The sequence below is a fragment of the Bidens hawaiensis genome, unplaced genomic scaffold, assembly GCF_021521415.1.
Source record: "Bidens hawaiensis isolate Kalapana, Puna unplaced genomic scaffold, B.hawaiensis_p1.1 tig00025377_1, whole genome shotgun sequence".
NCBI lineage: Eukaryota > Viridiplantae > Streptophyta > Magnoliopsida > Asterales > Asteraceae > Bidens > Bidens hawaiensis.
The window spans coordinates 1-19295 of record NW_027494051.1 but is presented as its reverse complement, the minus strand read 5'-3'; the positions used below and the strand labels follow the sequence as shown (position 1 = coordinate 19295).

At 36.4% G+C, this 19295-nt stretch overlaps 1 pseudogene across 1 annotated transcript; it reads left to right on the top strand.

Annotated features, from left to right (window-relative positions):
- Nucleotides 1-291: 291 nt before the first annotated feature.
- Nucleotides 292-2602, top strand: LOC143571456 (uncharacterized; annotated as a pseudogene). The gene is made up of 5 exons (XR_013142099.1): nucleotides 292-316; nucleotides 1151-1235; nucleotides 1314-1486; nucleotides 2121-2386; nucleotides 2465-2602. The product of XR_013142099.1 is annotated as an uncharacterized LOC143571456 (transcript).
- Nucleotides 2603-19295: the final 16693 nt, after the last annotated feature.

The window sequence follows — 19295 nt, the reverse complement described above, 5'->3', positions numbered from 1 at the left end:
TTCTACTTGCAACCTCCTTTGCAGTCAGTCGCCCGTGGGATCTAAATACTAGTTATATTTAAATAATAAAATTTCTGATTCCGAGGCTGACCTAAACTCAAGCTTGAAAACTTTATAACAAGCCGAAATCGAGTAGATCTCAAGCATTGTTATTATAAAACAGTAGATCTCAAGTTTAGACGAACATAAACTTGACATTCTCATTTGCAAACTTTATAACAAGCATAAATCGAGTAGATATCAAGTTTTAGAGTTGCTTTTCTTGCCCCCAAATTTGTGCCAACTCATAAAATGGCCTGTGTTGTTCATCTTGCAGGTACTCTAAGCCTAAAGAGATTATTAGCAAGAAGCCTGTTTTAAAGCATAAAAATGGACTTATGCGGCTTGACAAAACTTCTAATCGAAAGGAGAAGAGGGCCAACAGAAATAGATGTATTTATGATACCAAGTTGATCAAATTCACAGTCCCACAAGTTTTATCTTCTAGTATTCTTGTTGGTAAATAAAAGCTGCAGGGACATTCAGATTTCAGGCTGGTTGACTTTCATTCATCATAGAATTGGTAAAGAGATTGCAATATGGTCAATAATTTGCCCATCTCTATTCATATCATATATATTAAGTATATTAACTCAAATTGTCAAACTGTATCTTAGTGGATACGATAAAGGACGGGGGTTGAGATGGTTTGGTCATCATGTGCAGAGGACACTGAAGACGACACTGGTACGAAGCGTGGATATTCTTACAGCGGAGGGCAGGAGGAGCAGCTTAGGTAGGATTTGCTACACTTGCGCATCTTCGGGACATATCAGGGACATGAGTTTTGAGACGTAGGACAAAGGTTATGGATTTTTAGGAATGAGTATAGAGATCTGTCTTGGATTGTCTAGGTGTCATTACTTGTTCTTCCTTGTTACTTACTTGATGGGTGGATTATCTTCTCTTTTTCTGTCCTCTACCTTTTGGGTGCGGTCTCTCTATCTCTTGGGATAGAGGTAAGGTCTGCCCCTGGCTCGGTCCCCAAACCCGTTCCTTACTACACATGTTTGTTAGTTTTTCTTAGCAGATAGACACCATGTATTAATTCTATAATGTTTGGGTTTGCTGAATTATTGTTGTTGATTATGAACCCTTGCTTATATTTCAGGTACGGGGGACCATAGTTTTGAGCGAAGGTTGCGTCTTGGCAGGCCACTTTTGAAGGAAAATATAGCAACCATGGTTCTCGAGAGGTAACAATAATCAAACCTATAACCGATTCAACTGCACATGTATTATTATCTTTAACTCTCTTTAAAAAAACTGTACAGCCCTTTTTATGGACAAAGGCGGTCATATTTGCAAGGCGGCGGGTCAAAACTGTCATGTGTGAGTGATTTTTCTATTATCAGGAAGAACCACAATTGAAGAAGCGCGCAGTCTTTTACATCGGTTAGATTCTGAAGCGGGTTACGGGAAATGGGCATTTGTGGTCTAAGCATGGGTATCTTTTCAATTCTATTGTGTACGCTTTCATGTAGGCTTGTAAACGAACTGAACAGCGTGTTCGTCCTTCTAACTTTAACCAAACAAACGATCAAACACGGAGGATTAAACGAACGAAGGTTCTTGTTCATGTTTGTTCGTTAAGAAAATCAGCATGTTAGATTGTGTTTGTGCGTTAATAGTAAAATTAACAATTCACGAACGTAAACAAACACAAATGAACAAACATAACTGAACATTGATGAACGAACATAACTAAGAAAACACTAATTAAAAGTAAACATGAACATCAATATGCTGGACCTAAAATATTAAAAACTACAGTAAAATAATAAATTGTAATTTGTGATACTTAAATTTTATAAAATTGCTGAATTGTAAGGTGCTTAAATTTTATCAATGAATATGTAAACAAAAAAGACAAAAACGATATAAATGAATAAATAAGGTGTAATGAACAAAAAAAACTGTACATGTTCAGTTTTTCATTTGTTTATTAAATAAACAAACTTTAAGGCGAACACTTCACTGAATATTCGGTTCATTTATATTCTTACTTTAATGAGAATCACTCAAAGTTTTAAGTATATGTTGTCAAGATTTGACATTTAAAATTATTTGATTCAGTTTAGGTGGAGTACATGCAGCGATGGTTGGATCTTTACACCCGACACCGATTGCTACATTCCCGTTTTTATCTCCACACTCGGCTGTTGTAGTATTATGTGAAGGTGCATTGAAGCATGCAACTGCATGGGACACGTTAAGACAAGATCTTTCTGCTTCCATGAAACTCCATGAAGTATAAGAGCACATGAGACATGTTTTGTCTCTCACTAATGTCACTCGCTTTCCCATCCCCCAAAACCCAAATGCGGTTGTTCTTGTTGCTGCTACTGTAAGTACTAACTACATATTTATAATGTAAATGCACTTTTGGTCATTTTATGTATTAATATTGTATTTGGTTTGTTAGGATGATGGATACATCCTTAAGCATTCTGTGTTGGAGGTCCAAAGAGCTTTACTGGGCTCGGAAGTGAGATGGTTGACAGGTGGGCATGTTTCTTCGTTTATTCTTCATGATGGTGAGTTTCGTAGATCTCCTAATTGATTAAGCATAATGAGAAGATGCTGCTAACTAACCCATGTGACTTCTTGTAAAGTTGATACATGTTTTATTTCATATATGATTTAATTCTGCAATGATTGTTTTGCATTTTCTGATACAAATGTGTCACCATCATCATACCGTTTTCCGTTCAAAATTTGATAATATATATATATATATATAATGAGTATCATTACAGAACCTTTAAATTATTTAATAACTTGAAGGAACCCTTAAAAACTAATGTTTTATATACATTTTTTTGTATGATAGTGTTATTTGAGTGTAGTGTTATCATTTTTTATATCTATATTTACGATTAGAATCTTGAAAATTAGTTTTTATACATGTCTATGTTTTGTTTACACATATGTAAATTTGTTAGTACATAAATTTTACACATATGTAAACTTGTGATTAATATATGTAACCAAAAATTTATATATAAAAGATGATAAAACTACTCTTAAATAATGTTAATATAGAAAAAAAAAATTAAAAACGTTTTGTTGTTATGAGTTCCTAAGAGTTCTTAACTTTTTTAGAGTTCTTAAATGATACCAACCCTATATATATATGTGTGTGTGTGTGTGTGTGTGTGTGTGCGTGCATCATTGTATATGATATAAACCAGTTGCTTGAACCGGGCCAGCCTAGCCAAGTATCCATGGTCTAGTTATTGTTCTCGGATTTTGTAGAAACGCGGTACAAAACTGGACATGAAAGGCCAAAGATTCACATACATAACTGGCAACCCAAAAGGTTTTGCATGCTATATATATTTCTCATTTCTGTGTATACTAAGATTTATAGACAGCAATGCTTGCACAGCCTGCATTAGACAGGCTAGCAAGGTCAGGCGCTTCACACATGTTGTCCAGCTAGTCCTTCATGTCTGGTTATGGAATAAACCAGTAAACTGATGACTGGATCGCATGTGGCTGATAATTTGTAAGCACGACCACCCAACTTATTGTTATCGGAATGCAAATTATAAATAGAACTAACCAAATTATAACATGGTGAGGTTGTTTAAACAGTTTGATTTCATGTTCTGGTGTGGTTGTTTAAACAGTTTGTTCCCTTGAATATTCAATCTGGTTTAAATAAACAAAAAATAATCATTGGTTTAATAAACAAAAGAATAAAAAGTAATTTGAGTTTACTATATTGATGTAAAAAAACTAAAGGGTTGTACTTGTAATAAGCAAATGAATAAATTCACAGTAACATAGCCCTCGAAGAGCATAAGCCTTATCAATTATTAATCATTCAACCAAAACAATTATTCATCATTCACGGTCTTAAAAGCAGTAAAACTAATGTTATCCATGTGGCTCATGTTCAAACAAAAAAATACTTCTCTGCTGCTCTGTTGATACCTTTTTTCTTTTTCGGCTTTGCCTTCTCTTTATCTTTACTGTCATTTTTGGACTCACTTTTTGGTGTCTGTGATGAAGCTGAAGTTGGAGATTTTGTAGACTTTGATGAAGAGGAATTTGTAACTGACCCGTCGGAGTTTACTCGCAGCATGCAAAGGTCGTAATTGACCTGTCAAGACTACTTTTAGATGCATCGGTGCGTAAACATCTTCCGCCTTGGAACACTTTCAGTTAGGTTGTACAGTCGCTGGCGTAAGGTCATGCGGAAGATGTATCTACCAGAAGCTTCACAACCAAGATTGTAATAATATTTTCAAATTAAAATGTCTTTTATAACCATTTGCACGAATTATGAGATTATAGACTTTTAATTAGTGACTCCTAGAATTATTAGTTAGGACTTTATGAATCATAGATAAATGTAGGAACTCATAAATATCATAGATCTCTAGGTTTCTAGACCCAATGTTTGGTTGGTTCTTGAAAATGAGAGATCTGCAAGAGTTTTTAGTGTTGTTCACTTCTGAAGCCTCCAAGGAACGGATCTCTCTTTTCGTCCCCGAAAACCAACAGATCTAGAAGTTTTGAACATTCAAATCAATTAGGTTTTTTTGAAAAACCAACAGATCTGAAAGGATTTTCAGATCTGGTATACATCACTTAGAAAAAACACAGATCTAAAGGTTTTCCCCAAAGTTTGGTGGTATTTCTTCTTGTATACTTCTAGATCTGGATTTTTCCCGAAAGGATAAAATCATAGATCTAGAATATTTAATGAACAGATATGAGGACCGAGACGAAAAATAAAGAGTAATTCGTTGCCGTGTCCCACGGATGGCGCCAATGAAGATACATGGAATGGATCCGGGTCAGATCCATGTTCAGGTTCCCGGTATTCGATATGAACGAACCAACGACTTCTTCTTCTTCTCCGGTAGCTCGAGATCTGCCATGGAAAAGTGGGGGAGTGGAGGTGACTGCTAAGAGTAAACTCTTTTTCACAGACACAAAAATATGTTGGGAGCCAAGGGTCCAAAAGGTGTTTCAAATGAATGATGAAGACTCCTTATATAGGAACTCCATGGCTACCATCATGAAACCCTAACTTTTATTGGGCCAAGCCCGGTTAGGGGTTACCTCCACAAACCCCCAGCCCAATGGTCCTAGTTAGTAGACAATAATAACAATGTAATAAACATAATCCATTATGTAATAAATAAAAGGTCGTACCGGGTTTGACGTACCCTACACCTACAGTAACAACTTACAAATCTGTTAGTTTTAGCCGAGCTAGATACATCACTGATTCTGTGAATTTATTATGCTGCAAGAACCTGCAAATTTGTTTTGCAAATCAATAATAAACTAACCCCAAATGTGTAATGCTTAGATACTATTAAGTCTTGAGAGGCCACTGAGTGTTCCAATTGAACGTGGTAAATTCCCGATAAATTGGTTGTAAGACAAGTCCCTGTGAAAACAAAATCATTTTACTTTCTTTCAGGCCTGTAAACACATTGCCAACAGGTCCTGACAAATAGTTGTGGCTCAAGTTCCTGCAAGGAGAAAGATTATTCCTGTTTGAGAATAGGTGAAGTCAAGTCTGGAGACAAGTGGGGACTTACATATGTCTGATATATTCATTTCAGGGAAGCTATGGTGTAAGGTATGTTCTGGCTTAGATTGTTGCATGCCAAATTCCTGCATTCACATGGATATTTAAGTTGAAATGAGTACTTGTAACAACAAAAATACTGGTAAAAGGAGGTTAATTCTGTAAGGTAATATCAGTAGAGTGAATCTTACAAGTATGTTAGATTGAAAGGCAGATTGTATGGAATTTCACCAGAAATGTTGTTGCTAACATCCCTAATATTAACCGCACCACAATTTAGAAAGCAGAATATATGTACAATAAAATTCAAGTGAAAATAGCATGATCAAAAGAACCTACAATTTCTTCAAGTGAAGGAGATTATTGAGTTGGTAACCAAGGGAACCACTAACGTTCTGATTGTCAAGCATACTGTAAGTTAAGTGAAGTAATGTAAGTTCAGGGTAAAAGATAAAACAAAATGCACTCCTAAAGAACTTCCATCTTTTCAACACAAAAGAGCCACATGTATGCAATTAAAAGTTCTATAACTTCTGATATATTTATTTTTGCATTATAGGCAATCATGTATTTTGGGAACAAAAAGTTCTACATGGTTGGAATGAGTAGATATCATATGTAATATACTGAACATAACACGAGAGTGTTTTAAAAATTTGGATAAACGAAACGGATGGAACAGACTTACATTTCGGTGATAGATGAGCCAAAGCATGTAATTCCGGTCCATGATTCGGCGCACGGATCACGACCTGTCTTCCATCCTTTGAGCTGTGGTGGAGTACTTAAAGACCTATACAGATCTTGAAGCGCCTCAACTGCCGAGATCACACAAAACTATTACATACAGTATGGTGATTGGAACTAGTTTCTACGCTACCAAGAAGTTATTACAAAATGATACGCACTAACATTATTCAAAATAACAAAAACACAAGAACTATGTCCATTCAGTTAATCAGTTGAATCATCCTAATTAACATCATCATTAAACTATGAAAACTCAGGTAATTAACAGCAATAAGAGGATGAAGTTCGTAAACAACCAGCTAGGGTTAGAACATATACCTTCGAGATTATTATCGGTATGAGCGGAACCGTGTGTAACCAGAAGCATCTGTAATGCAAACAAAACACTCAAGTACAAACTTCTACAGCAAGTCATCGTTGAAATCGACCTCATCACACAAAGTAGCCGATTAATTGCTTAGAAATCGTCATAAACAAAACTCATTGAAACATTGAGCATACATATAAGTCAAATTCCTATTTGCTAGAAATTCAAAATTTGAAGAAAACGATCGATAATAACAAAATAGATAAACAACTAAGCAAAATATTTAAAATTAAGATATCCTTCATGTTTGTAGTTAAATCCCGATGCTCCTGTATCATAAATGATACTTTATAATTTACATTTAAGAAAATCTTCAAACAACATTTTAATATTTACCGATTAGTTAAAGAATTTTCGCTTTTATAAAATAATCATATCTTAAAAGAGCTAATCACATCTTGACATATCAATAATTGGGGACTAGGCTCTCTTTGAGCCGACATATAATTACATACAAACCATCGTGGTACCAACTATCATCCAACATGTGGCACCACCCATTTACAAGAGATCCCTAACACATATATCCCAGCTAGGGTGGTGTTCATGTGTGTTGGCTCTGTGCATGCCGGATCTTAGCCACTTTGGCTAGTGATGTGTCAGGTAGTTCAGTTATGTGGGTGTCGGATCGCCAAAGTTTAGGCTTTGTGGGTGTCTGGTCATCGGCGCTTAGCCTAGGCAGGTGTCCGAGTGGGCTAGCTCTGTCGGTGCTTAATCTTCGACGTTGAGTCTACAAAGGTGTCGTGGTGAGTTGGCTCACTGTCGCTTAGGCATACCTAGGTGCCAGGTCACCACATTGGTTTGTATGTTATTATGTGTCAACTCAAAGGGAGCCTAGTTTGACAAAAGAGTTTAGGTGTAAAATTTCGATTATTTTAAAGAGTTAGGTTATTTTGTTAGCTTCCTGGTCAAAATAACTATTTTATTTTCTGTGTAAAGTTAAATATTCATGATTAAATTGTATAAAAATTTATTCAGAAGTTTACTTTATACTGAATTTTTATTTAAAAAATAGTTGGTAAATGGTTGATAACTAACCAACAACTAGTTATAGTTATGACTTATGACAAAAGCATTGAAAAAAAAAACAATTAAAGCATTAAAAAAATACAACTAATCAAAGTATTGAGAAAAATATCAATTAAAAATGTTCAAAAATAATTTGAAGCACCGACATTTGATTTTAGTTTGATGTGTAATTTCCTATTTAAGTTAACTCAATGCTCTTTCTATTATCAGTCATCCTTAAACTATTTAAAGTTCAAAACTTCATACAGAGGGTCACCACGATTCACATTGTTGTTTCATATAAAAAAAACCTAGATTCAAATTACACTTCAATTTTAGTTGAATGAAAAATCCTAGATTCGTAAAATAAAGCATATGAACGTTAAATAAAGCAAAATACCAACACTACCAATTGTTAATACTTAATTAAGGGGCTCATGAATCAATTTGTAACATATTTGGGTATTTTCGTCTTTTAATTGAATTGTCAAATAAATCAATTTTTAGATAAATACCCTTTTAAAAATTCATGCTCGTATATACACCGACTTGTATTCATCAAAATTTAACCGCCGTTTAAGAGCTATTCAGGCGCCAATTGCGATATGTGGCTAATTCGAATGGATGATTTTGATTTTGATTTTGATTTCGATTACGATATATATCGTAAGTATACCGAAAAGTTTAATATGTTGTTAACTTCTTTGTGCGATGACGTTAAAGATGCCGAAGATAAGTAAAAGGTTTTGGATAAATCCATGAAACAAATATCATTATCATCATTATCCATTAACGTAATCGCACAAATAGTTATCAAAAAGTTAAAATTTTCGAGTATACTTACGATATATTGAAATCGAAATTATCCATTCGGATTAACTATATATTATGATCGTAATTGGCGTGTGATTAGGTCTTTGATTATGACAAATATGAGCAAGGGTTTTAAAAGGGGTATTTATCTAAAAATGATTTATATAGGCAATTCAATTAAAAAATGATGAAAACACCAACACAAGTTAGGCATGTGAGGGTTTCTCAGTTAAAGTTTTAGCGTATGTTAGTTTTAGTACCTAAGTGTGTTACAAATATAAAGCATAATACCCAAACATATTACTTGAAATCCTCAATACCTAAACATGTCATTAACTCTAATTTATTTATTGTTTGAATAAAATTTTAAAAATATTTATTTATTTTATAAAATGGAACATTCTGCTTTATCCATGAACTGAAATGCTCTTAAAGTTAGCAGAACTCTAACGGTGTTAGCGTAGTCGAGTGGCAAAGAATCAAACAACAATGTCGAAGAGTTATTTTTCATCAAAACATGCACCGGAGGCAAATTTAAATCTCATCTAATTTATTGCTTTATAGATATGTTAAGTTAAAAAAAATGTCCTTTTGGACAGAGTTCAATCCGAAGCTTACTGATTTTGCATTGGACCGGTGAAAACGCTTTCCAATGAGTCGCTAGAGAATGAGCCAATTTTTTGTAACGTTAATCTTAGCACGCTCGATGAATAAGGATAACAATCTGTCTATATATGGTGATTTATTGGTTACCAAAATCTAATAATGGATACCGTGTGCCAAACTACTTGTCTGATATTAATACTTAGCGAAGTTATATATATATTTAAGGTTAAAATCATTAAAAGGGATTTATGATAAAACCAACACTACGTGAAAGATTTATAATAGAACTAGCATTAAGCCATATTTAAAGACCCACAGACCAAACTTTTTAGGATTTGCTAGATATGATCCAAGATCCTTTGTAATGATGTATGCATGCTCGATTCTTCCTACGAAGTATGAAGTCATTGGGTCCAGTTGGACATGCTACTCCGTATCAGATATTATATACATTTGATTAGGTATTCTTTTGTATGACAATATTATTATTATTGTTGTTGTTGTTGTTGTTGTTGTTGTTGTAAGCTTAGGTTATGGTTTCAGTTATTTGGTTGTTAATATGACTGCTTATTTGGCGTCACTTTAACTGTTCTTAACTACCATAAACCGCTCATATTTGTATGTTCGAATATTAGGTTGTCGACAGTGTCAGATCTTGAACACATAATATAGATGGGCCAGATGATTTTAAATAATAATTTGCATGAGCTGGACTCAATACATATAAAAAAAAATTTCTATTTTTTTGGAAAAATTACACTATAGTCACTACTAAACGAAAAAGCAAGGCCACCTTGGCCTATCTTGGACCACACTAAGATCCGCTAGTGGTTGCCGACAATATGCCAAGGCACTAAGTTATTCGACAATAATCATTTAACGACCTTACTTTTTTATTTCATTCTCGATACATGCACATTAATATAATCCATTGTTCTTGATATCCGCTGCCAATACTTCGTTGGTTCAAAACAAGAAAACAAAGGCGATGGTCAATTCCTTTTTCAAAACTAATCAATCAAATCATTGTTCACTTGATCACTACATAACATAAGTTGTACCGGACTTTGTTTTGCTTAAAACAGATATTTAAGCCATGCACAACCACCTATTCTTCATACCATGAAATAATCATATTTCCATTGATTACCCTCCATTTACCACTACCAAACCTTACTTCTAGTCATTGTTCATCCGGTAAACCAACAAACATTAACTTTCTTTTTAGATCTGGAATCACCCTAACATTCTTCAGGTTTCATGTAGTTTCCTACTAATGAATTAGCCAAATTAATATCTCCATTGCCTGTTACCTTAAGAATCTCATCAGTATCGAGCCCTACATTTAAAAGTCACCAACTTTAGATTCACCATCGTCTCCCTGCTGTCTAGTGTGTGAAATGAAGCACCATAAAACATGATCCACTGACAATAGAGTCAATACTACCTACCTCCCACCAAAATCCATATATATTAACATGAAACTTATAAAATAACATCTACATGGTATTTAGAATAAGTCCACACCAAACAAGCTCTATAGGTAGCTTCACCTAATGTTAATAAAACTTAGGTGTTGTTTGTTTTTTAAGACAAACTGTCTACATTCTGATTTCATATGATTTTATGTCTGTAACTGAAAATTTGGTATAAAGGTCTGCAATCTGAAAATATAATACTGTTTGTTTTATAAACTGGATATTGTCTACATAAGCTGAAAATTAATTACATATTATATATATCACAATAGATATAAGTCATTTAACGTTTGTAGACTGCTAAAATAATTGGTGGTGGTGTACAAACTATGGAAGTGGGTGGTGGTAGACGATTGTGGTAGGCGGTGAACGGTTGGTGGTAGGTGGTGGACGGTGATGGTGGCCGACGGTGGATAATGGTGGTGATGGACGGTGGTGGACTGTAGTGGTGGCGGTGGATGGTAGGTGGTGGTGGATGGTGGTTGTGGCTGACAGTGGGTGGTGGTGGTGATGACCGGCGGTGGTGGGTGGATGGTTGTGGCGGGTGGTGGTGGTGGTTGCAGACAATGGGTGGTGTAGTGGGTTGTGGTCGACGGTGGGTGGTGGTGGTGATAGACGGTGGTGGTGGGTGGGTGGCGGCGGCGGACGGTGGGGGGGGTGGTGGTGGTGGTGGCGGCGGCGGCGGACGATGGGTGATGGCGGTGGTGGGTGGTGGCGCACGGTGGGTGGTGGTGGTAGACATTAGATATTGGTATGATGATAAGAAGTGTGAAGATGATGAATATCAGCTTATTATTTAAGACCATAAAAGAGGTTTTCAGATCTTTTTTTATTTTTTTAAACAAACTGTCTTCAGGAACTTATGTCTACACGCCCGTAGACATAACTCTCATGCAGGCGTTTGAAGCAAAAACAAACACAACCTTACTAAAGCTGCTTTAGAAGTGTGTAAACTTGTATTTTACAAGAAAAAAACATTTAAAACCCAATAAGAACCAAACTACGTAAGGTTTTTAGTAGTTTGTTCAAGTTCTTGAGTGTTTATCTTTTACAAAAACACTCTTGTTCTCTCCTTGTAAATTTCAGATTTGTACGTACTCATCAACATACCGACTAAGGTGGTAAAGTGGTTGGTTGCTCCCATGTGAAAAAAAACTGTGTTGTATAAGTGTTAAAATCATGATCGACCCTTATGAAATTTTGATATCAACCCCTTACTAATATTTTGAGAACAACCCTAATGAAATTTCTAGACCGAACCTAATAAAAATTAAATTTTACATATTTACAAATATATTTATATGAATGTAAGATATATATAATTTAGCCAATAAAATAAAAATCTAATAAAAAAATTTAATACAATAAACAATTTAAGACCAACCAATTTAAAACTTGGAAGCCCAAATTCCCGATTTCTACTCAATTTTGAAGCTCAATCCTACATTTAACCTCATTAAAAAATGTGATCCAATTGTTTGTATAGCGGGTAAAGCTAGAGGTGCACAAAATATCTGGTTTTGAACCCTACATGGAATCGGTTCCTACTTGTACCCGACCCGTGAGTAGTGTAAGGCCCCGTTACCGGTGCCTCACATTTGGACGTTGGATTTACTCAATAACATAGTTCTAATAATCAGAGTGAATAAAAGCATTCGCGGAATATGAAAACTTTCAATAAAACATACATATTAATCCATAACTTGTCTAAATAAACATACTGTCTTTAAAACATAACTAATAAATGTCTTGGGTCTTCCGATGCCAGCCTCTTATTCAATGCCACGTGTTCCCCTCAAGCGAGCTGCCTCGTCCTACTCACATGCATGCATACTAAGTCAGCTACGCTGAGTGAGTTCTAGTTAATCACACAACATACCATGCATTCATACTTTCATACTTTCAATTATACTTTCATATCTTTATCTTATACTTAACTTCATATCTTATGTTACAAAGAGCATTACGCCCTACATTCCTTGAGCATTATTAGGGCTCGGTACCTTCCTTCCTCGAGTATTATTAGGGCTCGGTACCCTCTTGCCTCGAATAATAGTAGGGTTCGTTTCCCTAGTTCTCGAATATTAGTAGGGTTCGATTCCCTCTTCGTTACCATACAACCATACCTTTCCTCGAATATTATTAGGGTTCGGTTCCCTATTCGTTACCATACAACCATACCTTTCCTCGAATATTATTAGGGTTCGGTTCCCTCTTCGTTACCATACAACCATACATTAACCTTCTTTTATTAACTTTATAATTTTCATACATATAAGCATACATATCATACTTACATTATACATAGCATTACAACATGACATTACGTGCAATATCCGAAGATCGTTCACGCATCGTCAAGCAACCATTCATACATTTCACATCATCACATAAGGCATACACTTATCACTTAGGATAAGTGTATTAACAAACACATCGAGTATGCTCACAGCCCCGAAAACATAACAAGGAATGGGGCTAGAAACTCACCTGGATCCTGTTGCGTTCGCCGTAATCGTTATCCCCTTCTTTAATTGTGCACGGCTAACTGTTATATAGATATCCTCGTTAATTAACCGTATAATTAATTTAGTCGGTATTTTAATTAACCAATGTATTTTCTAAGTTGGGCTTGTCTGTTTAGATGGGTTATGGGCTTAAGGTTTATGGATTTAGTTAGGCCAGGCCCAACTGTCCATTAGAGCACCTAGACCCAAGTAGGTTCAGGCCCAAACAGAAACTGGGTCAACCGAGAACCCTTGGCAGAGGACCTATGTTGACCGAGATCTCCTGTTTGACCGAGATCCCAGGCTTGACCGAGGACTCGTGTTTGACCGAGAAAACAAGGTTGCCGAGAACACATGTTCTTGACCGAGAACACATGGTCACGAAGAACCTTTCCTGGTCGAGAACTTATATTGACCGGGTTCTCGCGTTGACCGAGAACCCGTATGGAGGCTCAAGTCCGAGAACCCTTGTCTGATGCTTTCAGCATAGATTTTTCCTATATTTAATTCCGTTTAGGCTCAATAACGGTTAATCATCCATAATTACACTTTTAACCACCTATATCCCATCCTCCTTAACCGTTTTACATTCATTATCAACCCATCATCAAGACTTAACCCTTTTTTAGCATAAAGCTTGAACCTTTATGGCTAAAACGTTCAAAACTAGATCTTGGGTATATTTAAACGAGCCGTTCATAACCATGAGTTCGTTAAGTCCATTTTAATCTTCAAGTTTACAACTTTACGATTTATCTAGACCCGATCTATCATCCTACCAATTTTCATGTAAATCCATTCATAAAAAGTAAACCTTTTTAACAAAAATGTACCTTTGAGGTTTTTGTCTAAAATCACTCGAGAGGCCCAAAACCATATCAAACGAACTCCTATTTGAGTGATTCAAGCGGCCACGGAACCGTCTTGTCCCGATCTACAAACCCATCAGCTTGCCTTCGCCGGAAACCGCCGCTACAGTCACCGAATAGCTGAACAGTCGCTGGAATCTTCACTTTTGAGCTGCTATGGTTTTGCTGATAAAAACCGTACTTCCCGACCTCTGATCGAAGATCTAATCTGTGAAAAATCTTCATTATATACCGTGAACACTCAGTTAAAATTTGAGATCCGGGAATCTTTGTGTCTTTGTGGGTGGTTTTCTCAAAAACGGGATTTGGGTTAAGTGTGTGTTTTGATGGTGTAGGCTATGGTGTAGAGATGTATGAAAATGGAAAGGATTAGGGTTTTAAGGGATATTTATACTCCCTTAAGCCCATGGACCTTAGGCCCGTCTTTCCTTTTTGGTCTATAATTAATTACATCTAATTAGCCTACTTATCCTTCGATCTTATTATTTTGTTACTTCTCTACTAACTTAAATAAACTTTTCCACCATAATAATAATAATAGTTGAATAATATATTAAATATTATTCTTAGAGATTTCGGGATGTTACAAATCTACCCACCTTATAAGAGGTTTCGTCATCAAAACCTGCTTAGTCCTTGTAAAAGGAATGCTTCCTGTATTCATATCCTTTTCTTGAACCTGGTTAGCTTCCTAACTTACTGGGTTATCCTTTGTGTCACAATCATCGAGTGATGTTCATTAGTTTCAGCTGTCTTCGGTAGCTTGTCTACGAAGTCCTCGATGATATGTTTCCTTATCCATACTTTGCAAGTGCACATCATTTCCTCAAGCACGTTCTTCTTTCTTGTCCTTTTTAGTTTCTCCTTAAGGATTATTCCTTAAAATCCATTTGTCTATTCCTTGAGATAGAACACTCCTTGCAATCCTTGAGCACATTCGTTGCATAACTTGTCGGAAAACTTCTTAAGTCGCCATATGAACCTTCTTTCATTCTCAGCTCTGCATCAATACGTAGGGTTCATGAGTTATAGCCGTCTAAGGTAGCTTGATCATGAAGTCCGTGCTGATACATCTCTCTTCTCTTGACTAATCAAATCTCATCTTGTCCTCTAAATATTGTTGTCTATTGCTGCATAGCAGGTTGTCTGACATATCATAACCATTTATTTATCCGACTTCCTTTTTGAGCATGTGTTGGCCTTCATATGAATATTTATAATACTATCATCTCTTTACCGACCTAGAGGACTTCCCGTTGGTGATCACATGAATATCAATTACACACTAATCATTCATGTTGCGACTTAATTCCAATAACATAAGTCTAATCCATCTCTACGCCTTCCCTGCATGTCTTTCCAGCTATTGTCCTTGGTTTCTTGTACCCTCTTTCTGCATTAATGTCGGTTTCACCTTCGTAATACTTGCGGTTGTGGTTGTCTGTGTAGGCAAAGTATCCTATCCTTTCAAAACTATTACATACCATGAACTCCTTAACTAAAATTTCCGATGAGATAGCTTCTCGTGTTGGTATAAAGTGAGCACCTTTCTTCAGACGGTCCACAATCACCCAGACAATATCATGGTTTCTAGCTGTACACGGTAGCTAAGTTATGAAATCGGCAGTGATACATTCACTTTTCCATTATGGTGGTTCTAATGGTTGTTCCTTTCCATGCAGCTTCTAATGTTCTGCCTTGACTTGCAAGAAAGTCAAACACTTATTGACATATCATATCACTGCGTCTTCCATACTCGGCCACTAGTAGTCTATCTACAAGTCTTGATACATCTTGGTGGATCTCGCATGTCTAACGAATCCACATGCAACCAAATCTGATTCTCACATCATAAGTATTATCTTTCAAATCTCTATGTAACACGACAATTCATCCTTTTTCATCTTGCTCTCATTCTTTATAACTTCTATTGTGTCTCGCAAATCTCGCTCATGAAATCCGAAGTGCTAACTAATTTATACAACTTAATCATCGTGATAACCTCTCCACCTTTACGACTTAGTGTGTCAGTGAACTCGTTAGCCTTACCAGGATAATACTTGCTTTCACAATCATAATCCTTTATCATCCTTAACCATCTTCTTGTCTCATATTCCGTTCTTTCTGCTTGAAGAGATATCCAAACGCTTATGACATGTATTAATGGTACACCTTGAAAACCTATCATACAATTACTCTTTCTTCAGCGTTTACAACACTTATCTCAAGTGTTCAGCATGGTCAGACTCGCTTTTTGAATAAGTCAATATATCGTCAATGAAAACGATAACTGACTTATCTAACATCGGCCGACATACCCTATTCATCATATCCCTAAATGTTGCGGGAGCATTTGTTAGACCGAATGACATCACGAGGAACTCGTAGTGTCCATACCGCATCCAAAATGATGTCTTATGAATGTCTGCCTCTTTTACTTTCAACTGATGATAGCCTGATCTAAGATCTATTCAGGAGAACCAACTCGAACCTTGAAGTTGGTCAAACAAATCATCAATCCGTGGCAACGGATATCTATTCTTCACCGTAAGCTTGTTCAACTCACGATGGTCAATGCACATTCTCATACTTCCGTCTTTTTCCTTCATGAACATCGTCGGTACACCACGTAGGAAAATACTCGGCATAGAACACCTTCGTCGAGGAGTTCTTGTAGTCGGGACATTAACTCTTTCATCTTGGACGGCACCAGGCGGTAAGGTGCTTTCGCGACGGGCTGTGCTCCTGGTATTAATTATATCTGGAATCCTACCTTTCGTTCCAGTGGTAACCCCGGAAGGTCCTACGGGAACACTTCTGGTTAGTAACACTCTACAGGAACATCTTGCATTTCTTTCGTGTCGGCCGTAGCTTTGACAACACACGTCAGGTAGGCACTACACCCTCGCCTTAACAAACCTTCAGCTTCTATAATTGGAATGACGTTAGGCCTTGAACTTTCCTTATTACCATAAACCGTCACTGTACCTCCATCTAATGACATAAACCATATCAACTTACTCTTACATGTTATACGATCTTTAACTCATACGTCAAATCCATTCCCAGACGACATCGAACTCTCTTAAAGTCAATCATAAATAGTAGAAAGTAACTCACATCCCTCTAGTTCTACCTTAAAATTCTTAATCATTCTCATACTTTGACGAAAGTATCGCTAGTGGTCTCTTCCATAAAGTATCAGGTACACAACTACATTCTTCTTAACGTCTTCTTTCATATTTGCTAAACTATGTAGTCTCATACTTTCATTCCTTTTCAATTCAGATGCCTCGACTTTCACATGTCCTTCTCGATAATCTCTACTTTCTCGTCATTCGCTTCTTTACTCACGATCCCAGCAAGTTTCTTTATGGAGTTAACTATTACAGACATACTACCTGTCTTGACTTATTCTAGTTGGCTTATCTCTATTTCTTTCATGCTACTTCCATTTGGACTTCACAGTTCATGCTACCTTTGATGTTTCAGCGAACATTTGTAGTGCGAAACATTTGAGCAACTCCCTTGGTGTATATGATTACAACCTCCAGGCGTGATCCTTCTTCTTTACTTCCTAAAGTCGAAGTCCTATTGCTTTCGTATATTACTTTGTCACACCTTCTTCAACAGGTGTCTGGTTGGTACGTGTCTTACCACAGCTTCTAGTACGACCTCTTCGCGCTCGTCCCTTTTGTAGCAGTCATCTATCTTATCTCTAAGGAAACACAAACTTTATCACTCTAGGAATTATTTAGCACATGATTCGTAAGGTAAGTAGTTGATGACAGTGGCAAGTGTAATTAACTATTTGCATTACTCCTCAGGTACTACATACTTCCCTTTATGATTTCACTTGTGCTAGTTTCTACTTTTAAACAGTTAATCAATCAAACAATCAATTGATCCTATCCCTACATACACATATCCTTCCATTAACAATTAAGCTAACATCTTTACACATCACTTAACCATATACCTTACCTTTACTAAGCTTGCTTGAGTGACACATGGCTATCTTGAACTGGCATCCTCTTTCTTTTCTTACTTGAATCCCATTCTTTGTTCGAGTCTAAGCATGTAGGATGCTTAAATCTCTCGAACTTTGCTCTGATACCAACTTGTAAGGCCCCGTTACCGGTGCCTCACATTTGGACGTTGGATTTACTCATTAACAAAGTTCTAATAATCAGAGTGAATAAAAGCATTCGCGGAATATAAAAACTTTCAATAAAACATACATTTAATCCATAACTTGTCTAAATAAACATACTGTCTTTAAAACATAACTAATAAACGTCTTGGGTCTTCCGATGCCACGTGTTCCCCTCAAGCGAGCTGCCTCATCCTACTCACCTGCGTGCATACTAAGTCAGCTACGCTGAGTGAGTTCTAGTTAATCACACAACATACCATACATTCATACATTCATACTTTCAATCATACTTTCATATCTTTATCTTATACTTACTTAACTTCATATCTTATGTTATAAAGAGCATTACGCCCTACATTTCTCATTAGGGCTCGGTACCCTCCTTCCTCGAGTATTATTAAGGCTCGGTACCCTCCTTCCTCGAGTATTATTAGGGCTCGGTACCCTCTTTCCTCGAATACTAGTAGGGTTCGGTTCCCTAGTTCTCGAATATTAGTAGGGTTCGATTCCCTCTTCGTTACCATACAACCATACCTTTCCTCGAATATTATAAGGGTTCGGTTCCCTCTTCGTTACCATACAACCATACCTTTCCTCGAATATTATTAGGGTTCGGTTCCCTCTTCGTTACCATACAACCATACATTAACCTTCTTTTATTAACTTTATAACTTTCATACATATAAGCATACATATCATACTTACATTATACATAGCACTACAACCTGACAGTACGTGCAATATCCGAAGATCGTTCACGCATCGTCAAGCAACCATTCATACATTTCACATCATCACATAAGGCATACACTTATCACTTAGGATAAGTGTATTAACAAACACATCGAGTATGCTCACAGCCCCGAAAACATAACAAGGAATGGGGCTAGAACTCACCTGGATCCTGTTGCGTTCGCCGTAATCGTTATCCCCTTCTTTAATTGTGCATGGCTAACTGTTATATAGATATCCTCGTTAATTAACCGTATAATTAATTTAGTCGGTATTTTAATTAACCAATGTATTTTCTAAGTTGGGCTTGTTTGTTTAGATGGGTTATGGGCTTAAGGTTTGTGGATTTAGTTAGGCCAGGCCAACTGTCCATTAGAGCACCTAGACCCAAGTAGGTTCAGGCCCAAACAGAA